Source organism: Equus quagga, chromosome 17 (genome assembly GCF_021613505.1).
Source record: "Equus quagga isolate Etosha38 chromosome 17, UCLA_HA_Equagga_1.0, whole genome shotgun sequence".
NCBI lineage: Eukaryota > Metazoa > Chordata > Mammalia > Perissodactyla > Equidae > Equus > Equus quagga.
Window position 1 is genome coordinate 28,538,629 of NC_060283.1, and position 13,883 is coordinate 28,552,511.

At 52.6% G+C, this 13,883-nt stretch overlaps 1 protein-coding gene across 3 annotated transcripts in view; it reads right to left on the bottom strand.

Moving 5' to 3' along the window:
* LDLRAD3 (low density lipoprotein receptor class A domain containing 3) overlaps nt 1-13,883 on the bottom strand; it is a 231,080-nt gene that overhangs the window by 89,912 nt on the left and 127,285 nt on the right. The window lies entirely within an intron of this gene.

The window sequence follows — 13,883 nt, forward strand, 5'->3', positions numbered from 1 at the left end:
ACAGACAAAATCAACCACCAAAACGTCCTTGTGCCAGTCCCACAGGCTCCCTTACCTACGTTCCTCCCCTGTAAATGGGGTCATGATAACAGGAGAAACGTCCTCAAAGGATTCCCACGTGTGTGTGAAGCTCGAGTGACCGGGGCCTGGTGTGCAGCGACACTGGTGGTTGCTGCTCTCTGCTTCACGGGTTCGCGGGTGGCGGGCACAGCATCCGCAGGGAAGACACCCCCACACTCTGCCTGCGGTCTCTCACTGGCGCAGCCTCACCCTCCCCGCTGGGGCTCAAAGTCCTAGCATCCGCTGCCCCGAGAGCCCATCAAGCTTTCCTCGTCTGCGAAACCCGCTCCCCCGCCTGAGACCCCGCTTCTCTGCATTTCCACAACTGGCGATATTTGCCAGAGCGGTAACGGTTTGGTACACATGCTGCACCATGTTCTCAGGGCCATCGACGTCTTGCCGATCCAAGGGGAGCCCTCGCTGGTCTGCCCTGCACCCTGCGGAGCACAGGCTCCCCCAGCCAGCACCCTTCAAACGACGGGGCTGGACGCTCCGGGGGTGTGTGCTCACCTGACAGCAGTTCCAGACTCTTCTCACACAGACCGCTCCACGGCTGCACCGTAAGCTGGGTGGTTCCTCATTTATGTTCCAGCCTGGACCCTGCGCTCCCCGACCCTCACTCCTGCCCCCGACCCCACCCCGTGCTCCATGTTAAACATTCTCCCCCAGGGCGCCTCGTGGCTTCCATCATCACTCCCAAGGAGACTCTTAAACTCTATCTATGGCTTTCATTCCTCTACGTTTGTCCCATAAATCAATCCTCCCTTCCCTCAGCCATGGCCATTCTGTCTGGATTGTTCCTCTAGTCATTTACGCATTTCATCCAGTCGTGAATTCAGCAGATGATTACTGAATGCCAACTGCGTGCTGGACACTGGAGACAGAACTGTGAATGAGAGACGCAGTTTAACCCCATTGTTGAAATGCCCAAAGTGTGGACTGGGGTCTGGAGCTGGGTTGCTGGGTTCAAATCTGGCCCCTTCACCTATGAGCTGAGCAACCCAGAGCAAATTAACTAACCTCTCTGGTCCTCATTTTCTTCATTGATAAAACATGGACAATAGTGACTGGCTCATGGGGTTCTGGTAAGGTTTAAATGAATGATATGTACACAGTGCTCAGAGAAGTGCCGGGCACATAGTAAATACTCACAACAGCTTCCACTTAGTATAAATATGGCTACAGCTACCACCACCTGCGGAGTAAAAAGGACTGTTATGCTAATGAAGGAGATGGCCACTGGCTTTATGAAGGAGAGGTACGTGGTATTATGAACTCGTCCAGCAAGGAAGGGATCTGACCACCTAAAAAAAAATGGGGGCCGGCCCGGTGGTGCAGCAGTTAAGTTCGCATATTCTGCTTTGGTGGCCCAGGATTCGCTGGTTCAGATCCCAGGTGTGGACATGGCACCCCTTGGCAAGCCATGCTATGGTAGGCATCCCACATATAAAGGAGAGGAAGATGGGCACGGATGTTAGCTCAGGGCCAGTCTTCCTCAGCAAAAAAAAGGAGGATTGGCAGCAGTTAGCTCAGGGCTAATCTTCCTCAAAAAAAAAAAAAAAAGTGAAAAATGTTTGCTCTATCAGGGCACAGCTTTGTCTTCTTTCATGTTTGTTTCTTGGCTCGTCTTTAGTGAACGTGAATCTTTAGAAGGCAAGGACTGTCACACACTACTCGTGAATCTGTCCCCAGACCAGAAATACAGCTGAGGGAGTCTGGGTAGTGTATTTATTAAAATGAAGCAGACAAGGATGCCCAGACAATTCAATGGGGAAAGAATAGCCTTTTCAACAAAAGGGGCAGGCACAGCTGGATACCACACGCAAAGGAATGAAGGTGGACCCTTACCTCACACCATCCACAAAAACGAGCTCAAAATGGATCTCAGCCTAAACGTAAGCGCCAGAACTATAAAACTCTCAGAAAAAACACAGAGTAAATCTTTGCCAGCCTGGATCAGGCAATGGTTTATTAGATATGATACCAAAAGCACAAAGAACAGAAGAAAAAAAATAGATGAACTGGACTTCATCAAAATGAAAAACTTTTGTGCTGCAAATGAGACTGTCAACAAAGTGAAAAGACAACAAACAGAATGAGAGGAAATATCTGCAAATCATATATCTGATAAAGGACGTATTGACTTATAATGCCACAATAAAAAGGCAACCCAACTTAAAAATGGGCAAAGGATCTGAACAGACCTTTCTCCAGAGAAGACATAGAAACGATCAGTCAGCACATGGAAAGATGCCCCACGTCAGCAGTCATTAGGAAAATGCAAGTCAAATCCACACTGTCACTTTACTTCACACCCCAAGGATGGCTATCATCAAAAAAACAGACAATAACAAGTGCTGGGGAGGATGTGCAGAAATCAGAACCCTGGCGGGAATGTAAAATGGTGCAGCCCCTTTGGAACACTGTCTGGCAGTTCCTCAAAGAATAAGCCAGCGTCACCAGACGACCCAGCAGTGCCACTGCCAGGCATACGCCCGAGAGAAATGAAAACACAGGTCTGTACGAAACTCATACACAAATGCTCATAGCAGCATTATTTATAATAGCCAAGAGGTGAAAATAACCCACATGTCCACCGATGGCCGCGCAGGTAAATAAAATGTGGTATATCCATACAACAGAATGTCATTTGGCAATAAAAGGAAATGAAGTCCCGGCACCTGCCCCGACTTAGATGAACCTTGACAGCATCACGCCAAGTGAACCATGCCAGTCACAAAGAGCACACGTTCCAGGATTCTATTGAAGCGAAATGTCTAGAAAAGGACAATCTATAGAAACAGAAGGTGGGCGAGGGAGGAGTGCATGGGGTCAGTGGGAAATGACTGCTGATGGGCACACGGTTTCTTTCTGGAAATGCACTAAAATTAGATTGTGCTCCACCTGGGTGAATATACTAAAAAACACTGAATTGAGCACTTTAAATGGGGGACTTGCATGGCATGTAAGTTATATCAATAAAACTGTTTAAAAACCCCAAACAAACCAGCTCAGGACTCTCAACTGAATACAGAGCTCAGCTGACAGCCTCCAATTGGCCAAAGTGCTGTATTTCAGACACACACTCCTATTTTTTCGCTCCTGCCTTTGGAGACGTAGGTGTGTCAAATGGCACAGCATGCAAGGTGTCAACACCGTTCACAATACCATGCGGATATTTCCGCTCTAATTATTAAGTCTTAAGTTCTTTTCTCTCCCTTACAAAGAACATAATGGGAAGAGAACTGAGTTTTAGGGTCTGAAAAACTGGGTTCCTGTCCAGTCTTTCCATTTCCAAGCTGTGTGACCTCGGACAAAACACGTCTGTCTGGGCCTCTCTGGGCCTCCATTTTCTCCTTTATAAAATGAGAGAGTTGGTCTAATGTTTCTCAAGCCGAGTGGGAACTGGTATTTGGGGGCGGGGGGATAATTCGCTGCTTTGAGAGACTGTACCCCACGATGAAGGACTTTAATTTCCCTGACCCCCTCCATTAAACGCCAGTCATGCCTCTGCCCCCTGCCCCACCATTCTGCTCACCGTCAACATTTCCAAATGCCCTCTCTCCCATACCCTCCCTACCGGTGCGGGTTAAGCGTCACTGTAACTAGACACTCTCCAGGGTAACTCTTCTAGCTCCAACCCTCCTTGATGCCAGCCACGCTGTCCCCCCGTCGTAACTTCCGCCTCCACGGAACCTGCTCACCCTCATTTCCACTTTCCACATCTTTTCCTGGAGGACAGAAACATCTGACACCACCATCTGAATTTTCTACCAGATTGGAAGCTGGAAGGTCGACCAGGCAGAGAACGGCTGCCTTGAAGGCATTTCCACTAATGCTGCCACTGCCCCTGAGCTGGCAGAGCCCACGCGGGACCCCGTCCTGCGGACGCCGCTGCAGCCGCGACGTCATCCCGCCCGTCACACGCTGGGCTGGGTGGGGGCCGGGGGCTCAGACGGCCACCGGTTCAGAGGCTTCTGGTGTGTTCCAGCTGAGTAATTCTGTAAATGCATGGTATGGTTCTGGTTCTAAACACTTTTAATGAAAAACAGTAAGGAACAGTGATGGAAACAAAAAAAAGACCACAGCAGAATCCAGAGAAGTCCAGAATCCAGCAAATTAGTACAGTTCCTTCTCGTTTTTGTTTCACATTTCAGTTCCTATCCCAGGTTTAAATATAGCCTGGATTACATGTGACGTGAAGCTGTATTTTAACACCCTCTGACTGTGGGAGTTTCGCAATTCTAATAGGAAACACGCCATAAATTAGCCTGAGGCAACTCGTCTTTTCCCAGCGTCTCCGCGTGACCCTCTAGGAGGATGGCCAGTGGCTCCAGCGACTCGCTCCCTTTTCTTCCAGATTCTACCTCACAACTTCTGCTCTGAGAGGCGACTCTTGGCGATCAGAAGACAAGTCTTTGTCGTTCCTGATAATCAGAGCGATTTCCTCCAAACTAATCAAGATTTACACACGGCTTTTAAACTGCTGCCAGTCCTGAGAAATCGGAGAACCACATAACACAGGGGCCTCTCTTCCTCGATGACGCGTCCCTGGTGCCTGACACGCAGTAATTCCTGCTGAATGAACAGGCTAACATGAGACTCACCTGCTATCTACCAAGAAGACGGTTTCTCCACCGACATAACGGGGAAGTTATTACTGAGACACTTCAGACCACAGCGGCCCTCCCGAGCATCCTCCATCCCTGACTCGCTTCACCCCCGCCTATATCTGAACGTTCACCCTCCGGAACGTTCCACGGCAACCCCACTTCTGTTAGGCCAGGAAGCAAGATGCCAGATGGAACCAAGCTGGGGCTGGCTCCTTGCTGGTAGGCAGGAGGAGAAAACCTTGTTAGCTGGCAGAGACAGGGCACCCTGGAGGGCTCACCTGCTTCTTTCACACTTGGAGTTTCTCCAGAGATGAAAAGGCTCGGCCAGCAGCTATAGCAGTTGTTGTTTTTATAGAGGGGCTGCCCCACGGGGAATGGAGCCCACACTCACGAGCACCTGCTCTGAGCTGAGTGCTCTGCAGTCTTCTCTCACTTCTCCTTCCAGCAAATCTGGAGGAAGGCTTTGTCATCTTGGTGTTGAAGAGGCTCAGAGTGGCTAAGCAACTTGCCCAAAGTCACAGAGCCACTAACCGACCCTATGCAAAGTCTCGGCTCTGAATGTCTTGTATCTCAAATATGGCTGATACAGTTGCTAAGGTGATGGGGAGGTCTTGGAAATCAGCTTGTTCCTAAAATGTAGACACAAAGCCTGATGGCGTTTTAACCTTCTCACATCTAACGCTCTCCTCTGTATCTCAACGGAGAGAATTTAAGCTTCCCCCAGGCTTCTGTCTCACGCTGAGGAAGTGGTGGGTCAGGGACTCAGGCTCAGCTGCTGTCAGAAGCACCTCACGCAGCCTCTGTGGATTGTGCCCAAGGTGAGCAGGGACTGGGGCATCGTTCTGGGGACGTGACTGTGGGGCCATCAGGGACAGCTCTGTGTGCCTAAGCCACGACACAGCAGAGCCTGGGGGTCGGTGTGCGACACCAGGTTCGAGAGCTCAGGAACACAAGGCCACAGGAAAGCCATCTCAGGAAAGGAGGGTCCGGGAAAGGGTCTGAGTCAGTCAGCTTCTCCACCTCGAGGAGCAGGTCAACTGCACAGGAAGACGCCTTTTGACTGGCCGAGGTTGCAGTTAGCTACTACGTAACGTAATGGCTTAAATGACGTTTCATTCTCTCTCACAGTTCCCGCGGCTCAGGCGTTCAGGAAAGGAGCGCCAGTTCCAGCCAGCTCAGGGCCTCACCTACCGTGGCCATCAGACGGCAGCTGACGCAGCCCTCTCTCCACGGCCTCTCTGGTGTAGACTGGTCTGGGCTTCCTTAGAGTGCGGCGGCCTCAGGGCAGCTGAAGCTTTCCGGGGAGGACTCCAGAGACCAGGGAAGAAGCTGCACAGCCTTTTACATCTTAGCCGCAGAAGTCATGCAGCATCACTGCCACCACACTCCACTGATGGCAACAGTCACAAAAGCTGGCCCGGTTTCCAGGGGAAGCGACAGGCTCCACTTCTTGATGGGACGGATGGCAAAGAATTTGGGGACATCCTCTAAAACTGCCACACCACGGTTGGGAGAAGGATAAGTAACTGCGTTGAGCACAGCATGGGGCTGCGTACGGGGGGGCAGGCACCACAAACTCACCTCCCCGAACAGACAGCGTCTTCCAGAAGGAGGCAGGCAGGCACAGGCAGACCAAGAGAGCTCGGGGGGGAATCTATAAAAGGCTCTGAGCCACGTGGGCAACACCGCCTGCCTCAGCTCGTGAGGACAAAGCTGCTGTCCGTGGAGATTTCCTTCAGATGCAAAGTGACCCAAATCTGAGGTCCACTGACTTCAGTGAAAAAAGCCTCCTCAGAGTCAGGTTCCTGCCATCTGAAGAAGAAGGATCTCCTTGACGACACTCCCAAATCAAGGTGAGAGCCGGGCTCTCGAAGGGCCTCAGTCGGTTTACAATCAGTGAGTCCACACAGGAGGAAACAACACGTGAAGTGCCTCTCCACCCAGACACTCGGGGTGCAGCGGGGCCTCCACTGGACGTGCACCTCGGTTTCCCCTGTTGGCAGTGCAGAGCACGCCGGCTCAGATCTGTTTTGTTTGAGAGAGCCCGAGGAAGCAATGCACACACTGAGTGCCCTCTCTCAGGCTCTGGGGATCGACGCCACTCGGATAAAGTCTGTGGTCCGCTGGCGGTCAGTGCGCAAAACCAACAGGACGTGCTGTTGCCATAAACCGACCTCTGAACTATTGGCTCAGTTTAAAAGAGCCTGTGTCAGAGACTGAGGCTAAAGGTTCCCCCACTCTCCCTTTCTTCCTTTTCAGGACATAGACTCCCGAGCCTGAGCTGGGCACGTAAGTACCCACAACGAGAAAGAAAACGCTTCTCGGCTCCCATGCAGTGAGGCACGGTCACGAGACCAAGTCCAGCCACCAGATTATGAATAAGAGAGATGTGTGCAATTTGGGGGGCACCTCCCCAAAGAGGAAGCAGCCCGTCCTGGCGCTCCCCTTCCTTCCTCCTTCCTGACTTCTGAGGAACGGTGACACTGGAGCAGCTTGGGGAGCCCCGAGGAGGGCAGGGCTCCCCGTGGGTCCAGGCTGCTCACATCTAGGCTGCCACATGTGAGAGACTTCATCTTATTTAAGGCACTTATTTGAGCTATAACCTCAGTCTTATTTTAGCCACTGTATGATGGGGTCTGTTTGTTACGGCAGCTTAGACTATTTCCTAACTCTTACAGTTGTCCCTACGTACCCTTGGGGGATTGGTTCCAGTACCCCCGCGGATACCAAAATCCATAGGTGCTCAAGTCTGTTACATAAAATGGCACAGTATTCACATATAACCTGTGCACATCCTCGTGTATACTTTAAATCATCTCCAGATTACTTACAACGTCTAATACAATGCAAAGAGTTGGTATACTGTACTGTTTAGGGTATAATGATAAGAAAACAAATGTCTGTACATGTTCAGTGCAGATGCAACCATCGTAGGCCTTTCGAGCCACATCCACAGATGTGGAACCCGTGGCCGGAGGGCTGACCACACACAGTTCCTGGACCAGCTCAAGTCTCCCAACTAAGAAGCTAACGTCAGAAAGAATCAGAGAAGAAACACTAGACCCTAGATGCCGAAGGTCCCCAAAGGATCTGCATGCATCCTTCTCTGCTCCCGTTTGACCATTCCCTCCTGCTTGTCTAAAGTAGTAACGCTGGTCTGGCAGGACTCCATGAATGCCACTCGGTCTCCGTCCCCTCCGGCCTCTCAGGCACCTCCTGCAGGCAGACTGGCACCTCGACTATGAATTCTGCCCTTGCTGACTGTGGCTCCCACACAGCTGTGTCCCCTCCCTACTGATGTTTGCTGAGCCTCCCACAGCTGATTCAGCCCCGAGTGTCTGAGCGTGAGAGAGCCGTTCTGACTCGCTGCCCGCCAGCCCGTGGACTGACTGGCCTTGGGTCAGGTGTGCATGTCTAGTTGGGTCATTAGTGGCTGAGGTGGTTGGGAACTGGCTTGAAGAGTGGAGGGCTGGTCCTTCCCAAGGTCGTGAGTGGAGCATAGAGTGTGGAAGGAGCTGGGGCAGGGAAGCTAACACAACACATCTAACAGACCCTGGCACCCGGAATACACGGCGCATTAATGTGTACTTTCACACATGCGGCTTAATGCAACATTTCTCAGTAACGTTGGTCAAAGGCATGGTGGCGTATTCCTGGCCTTCCTCCCCTACTGGAAAATAAGCCACAAGAGAAGAGAGCAGCGCCCAGGAATCCTCTTGACTTCTCAGAGCACCCAGCAGTGTGCTCTGCAAAAGGAGACCTTCAGTAAAAGCCGACCCACAGATGCAAATCTGAGCAGCGCACGCGCTACAGAGGGCACAAGAGCTCACGGAAGCGCACATGCAAAGGGATGTGGTAGGTGTCCTTCTGTGGCACTGCAGAACCAAGACTAACCAGACCAATCACCTGCTGAGTTTCCAGAGAAACACACGGAGGGAACAAGAACGAGGTGCCGGGAGCACTGTGGAATGTGGCACCATCAGAGACAGTTCCGCTTTTCACAGGCCGAACTGGGGCTCAAAAAAGAAGATTAATAGTGGATGGCACAACCCAAGAAAGATTTTTGAGCTACTAGTCAAGGCTGAGGGGAATACCCAGCCCATGGTCGTCTACCCTGCATACTATTCTCATCTTGGAGAACTCACAGCATCTGTTACTCCACAGTCCCATTGACGGTGTCCCCAGGTCTCAATCAGATCTCCCCTGCCACTGGGAGAGCGGGGCTCAGTAAGACCCGGGAGGGACCAGAATTCTCAGTGTGCGCAGTGATTATCAGCCCCTTCTGCGAATTCCTTTACCAGGGTTGAGTGTCTCATTTCTCCTGATTTCCTTCCTCTGGCTCCACCTTGCAAGTGAAGCATGCAGGGAAGAGGCCTCCTCAAGCCAGCTCAACCCACCCTGACAGCTTCATGCCCCCCACACGCCTCCACCCTACACACGCATGCACACTTTGCTCCAGTCACACAGACTCGCTGTCTCCCTCTGGCTAGAGGCCCAGCCTCATGCTTGTTTCTGGGTCCATTTTTATTTATCCTGAAAGACTGAGGGCAGAGATTTAATTTCTCTGAAGCCTTGCCATATTCCCCTAGGAAAAACGGTCATTCCTCATCATCCAGTCACGTCCTGTCTCCCACGGCGTGCTGCTCAGTCCTCTGTTACAGCATCTGTCACGCTTCAGGGTGATTATCTGTAAGGCATTATGTTTCTCCCCTGCAGCCTGTGAGCAGCTTTGATCTGCTCTAGCTTTGTTTTTCTTCCAGAAGCTGGGTGGGGCCGGGCAGCAGCAGGCATGCTGCAAATGACTTGCGTTTGAACGAACATGAGGAATGAACATGAACATGAGGAGGAACATGAGGAAGAGTCAAGAGAGTAAAAGTGATGGGGGCGGTGGTAGGGGCTGGGGGCCACCAGCTGTCCCTGGCCTGGATGGATAAACGGCCCCTGCACACGCAAGCAGCACAGCACAGCAGCCCCGGGGCTCAGAAACTGCAGAGGGCAACGAGCCCTGAGACCTCGTCCATTTGCCTCAGGAAGAAGCTCATCCGGCCAGGTGTCCAGGCGGGACTCTAGCACATGCCACGGAGAGGGAGGGGCAGATGGAGGCAGAAGCCGGGAGAGGGAAGAGAAGGGGACCTGTGCAAGGAAAGGGGAGACTAAAGAAACAGCTCTGAAGAGTCCCACGGTGGCTACAAGTCAGGAAGCAATTACTGTGGTGAGCGGAGAATCACTCTGACTTGCTTCTAAATGAGGGAGACTGTGGAAATCCTCGAACTCCTGCTGCAGCGGTGAAAGGAGGAGCTTCCGTAAGGCAAACACAGTACTAAGAAGAAAGCTCCACAGGTAGAGAAAGGCAACACTCAGCCTCCCCCACCTCCTGCTGGCTCTTCCGATGCAGCCAGCACTTCTGCCTTCCCGGCCCAGCTGGGCCTCCAGCCCGTCAAACGGAGAGTGGAAAAGGCTTCCATGTTTCTCCTGCTCATCGACCTCTGGCAGCTTCATTCCAAGTAAAGCCAAGAGGATTCCTGGGGGTGACCACTCTTTCCGAGGGCACCTCTAATGGAGCTCGCGACATCATTTGGCGGCCACAAGTTTTGTGGTGAATATTGACTACCCATCAAATTCTGGGTTGTGACAGTTTTGGTTGGATTCCCCTAAACCCAGACTACCATTTTTTTTAAATATATAAAGCTCTTTTCCATTCATACTTGAAAAACTAAACTAAAAACCAGCACTTTTCCCATCTCGTGCTCTCCATGATTTCTCCAGAAATGATCTGTGGCTGCTCGGTGACTTGGTTTCATCTTGCGACAGAAAGCAAAGGTCTCTTCCAAAAGCACAAGCTCCTTTCAGTCTCAATTATCCCGCTAGTAGAGCCTGGAGCGGAAGGGCAGAAGGCACGCACGCCCGGAAAATAGTAGAGCAAAGTCCTCAGTTCCACAAAATTAGCCTCCCCATGGTGACCTGCTGTGGGCTGTTTCTATCCCTTCCCACCCTCAGCCAGTCTGTCATCAAATCTTGGCGCTGCTTAGCCTCACATGCCTCCTGAAGCCATCACCCCGTCTACACTGTGACCACCTTCACCTGTCTCGTCTCTGACTTCCTACTGCACACAGAAGGTCCACAGTCCTTGCCGTGACTACACTGGCACTGCTCCCCATTGCCGTTCTTCCGTTCTAAGATGCACATTTGTTTCACGTTTTAACATCCTGAAATTGGAATGCATCTAAAAATCAATAGTGCATCATAATTTAATTGTCAGTGTTTTTTCTTTGTCAGCAAAACATGAAATAATGGTGGGTCTTACACTCAATGGCATCTAAAGGTTTGTTAAAATATAGGATGTCCCTCTACTGGGCACAGTGCCCAGCACAGAGCACATTGATGACTGCACATAGCAGCGATCAATCAATACCTGGTAAAGGGGCCGGCCCGGAGGCACAGCGGTTGAGTTCGCACGTTCCGCTTCAGCGGCCCTAGGTTCTCCGGTTTGGATCCTGCATGTGGACCTCTGCACCACTTGGCAAGCCATGCTGTGGCAGCATCCCACATATAAGGTGGAGGAAGATGGGCACAGACGTTAGCTCAGGGCCAGTCTTCCTCAGCAAAAAGACGAGGATTGGCAGCTGATGTTAGCTCAGGGCTAATCTTCCTCAAAATAAATGAATAAATACCTGCTAAACACCTGCAAACAGACACACGTTTCCTGAGGATCTGACGTCACTCAGTTTTTGCTGTGTAACACATACACCTCAACAATCTCAGGGATGGACAAGAACAGAGACTGACTTTCTTGCTCATGGGTCTCCAGGTCAGCAGTATCTTGGCCTCAGCTGGGCCCGACCCCAGCCGCAGAATGGGTTCAGGTCTGTTTCACATGGCCCCACATCTTCCCTGGACCAGGAGGTTCCCAGGGTACGCTCGTCTCCCAGCAGATCACTCGAGCGCAGGAGACAAAGCACCAGGGTGCGCACACTCCACAGCGCTCTTCCCATCACGTAACCAACCTTCCACAGCCAAAGCCCAGCATCCGTGCGGTGGGGCCACTGCCTCTGGCTACTCTGCCCAGTCACAGGGCAGAGGGAGGGGGGTGAGGAACTGAGATTAAAAATCCCATCTCCCACAGGCCTCACGTGGCAGGGGGAGGACGTGTGAGGGACACCAAACTCCAAGTTCAGCAGCACTAAAGGACAGTTCCCCTAACAGACCACATATAACACGGGCCTGGCCGTGATGGGCGGAAGGCATGAGAGCCAGTGAGCGAGCAGAGGTGGCCTGCTGCCAGCGGCCACAAGCACGCTCTTCCTTCGTTCCCTCAGCGACCGGGTTTGATTTGGGCCTTTATCAGAGAGGGGCGGGTCAAAGCTGTTGCTGCCCCTGCCTCTCTTCATGCAGCTCTGTGTCTATTCACGGAAGCCGGACTCCAGCTCCCCACCAGGGTGCTCACTGGGAAGCCCGGTCGGCCGGGGTGTCAGGAGCGGAGTGGAAGGATGAGGCCCCCGCCCTGAGACACCGGGCACAGACGCGCTGACGGGCCTGGTCAGGAGTGAAGGGGCTGGGAGGGGTTCTGACTCGCCGACTTCACGTCCAGGGCTGCTGTGGAGACAGACACTCCCCAGTGCATCGAGGACGCTCTCATCCCCCAGGGCCTCGTCTCGCTTTGCTCCTACTCTCTGGTCAGGTCACCCTCCAGCAGTGTCACAACCCCTTGGGCACACGTCTCCTGTGACACTTACGTTGGCTGCGCCCTGCCTGCGTGTGACTTCCTGGGGGCTGGTGGTCTGCCAGGGCTGCCGTAACAGGGTACCACAAACAACACGGCTTAGATGACAGCACTTCGCTGTGTGGCGGGGCTGGGGCTGGAGGCTGCATGGCTGACCCCTTCTGAGGCTCTGACGGAGTCCGTCCCACGCCGCTCTCCCAGCTTCTGGTGGTCTGCTGGCAATCCTGGCGTTCCTTAGAGACGCCTCACCCCAACTTCCACCTTCAGGCTCACACGAGGTTCTCCCCACGTGCGTGCCTGTGTCCAAATTCACCCTTTTTATCAGGACACCGTCAGACGGGACTAGAGGCCCACCGCAGTCCAGGAGGTCCGCATCTTCACCGCATATGGAATGACCCTATTTTTCAACAAGCCCACGTCCTGAGGCGCTGGGGTTTAGGCGTTCAGCATATGAACATGGGGCAAGAACACAATTCAAGAGGAACCAAGACCACATCCGCCTCCCCTGCATGCAGCACAGGGCCTGACACACGGAGGCACCCCGTGACCCGCCCACTGACAAATCCCAGCAAGGACTGCGCTCTCTCTCCCCCCTCCCCTTCCTCTCTGTCTCCCTCTCTCTCTCTCTCTCTTCCCCTCTTTCTTCCCTCTCTCTCTCTCCCTCTCTTTATCTCTCTCTCTTTCTCACACACACACACACACACAATGCTACAGAAGAAACAGGGCAGAGCCATCACAGTCAGCTTCTGGTGAGGTGCCAAGCCTCACGGCCAGTTTTCCAAACTCTCCTCAAGCGTTATCACCAGGATACAGCCAGCAAGATAAAGAAACCGCAATCCAACTGCCAAAATGCTCGATTAACTACCCTGCATGGGGGCCCTTTTGGAAGAGCTTGACCCCCCAGCATCCTCCTGCAGCAGGAAAGGTACAGGTATCCTTAGTCCTTCTTACTGAGAGGAAAACTTGAGGGAAAAAGAGGGAAAACATGCCAGGCTGCATACACACCCTCCCCACGAGCTCACAGGGGAGGGGCCTAGTGTTCCTGGTCCCAGCAGGGCAATAACCGGACAACAGTGTCATGGGCTGATGGAGAACGTGTGTTTGCACATCCAATGACCCGAGTTCCCATCCTGGCTTTACCGCTGTGTGGACGTGGCACAACCACGGAACAACCTCTCTGTTCCTCGGGCTCTTTACCTAGAAAATGGGGCTCCTTTTCTGTGAGAAGAACCCCCACAGGGATACTGTGAGGACCAAACAGGAGATGCAAGTAAGATGCTCTGAACGGCACCTGACATAGTGCTCGACGTGACGGCTGCTCTGCAAACACCCTGTGCGACCCCCTCCCAGAGGTCCGGCCCCTCACTGCCACCCGCAACGTCACCAGCTCTCTGCGACCAGCGCAATCAAGACGGGGCCCGCTGGAGACATCTTCCGTGTATTAGTCTCTATTACCACACAATGAGTTACCCCAAAACTTAAAAACTTAA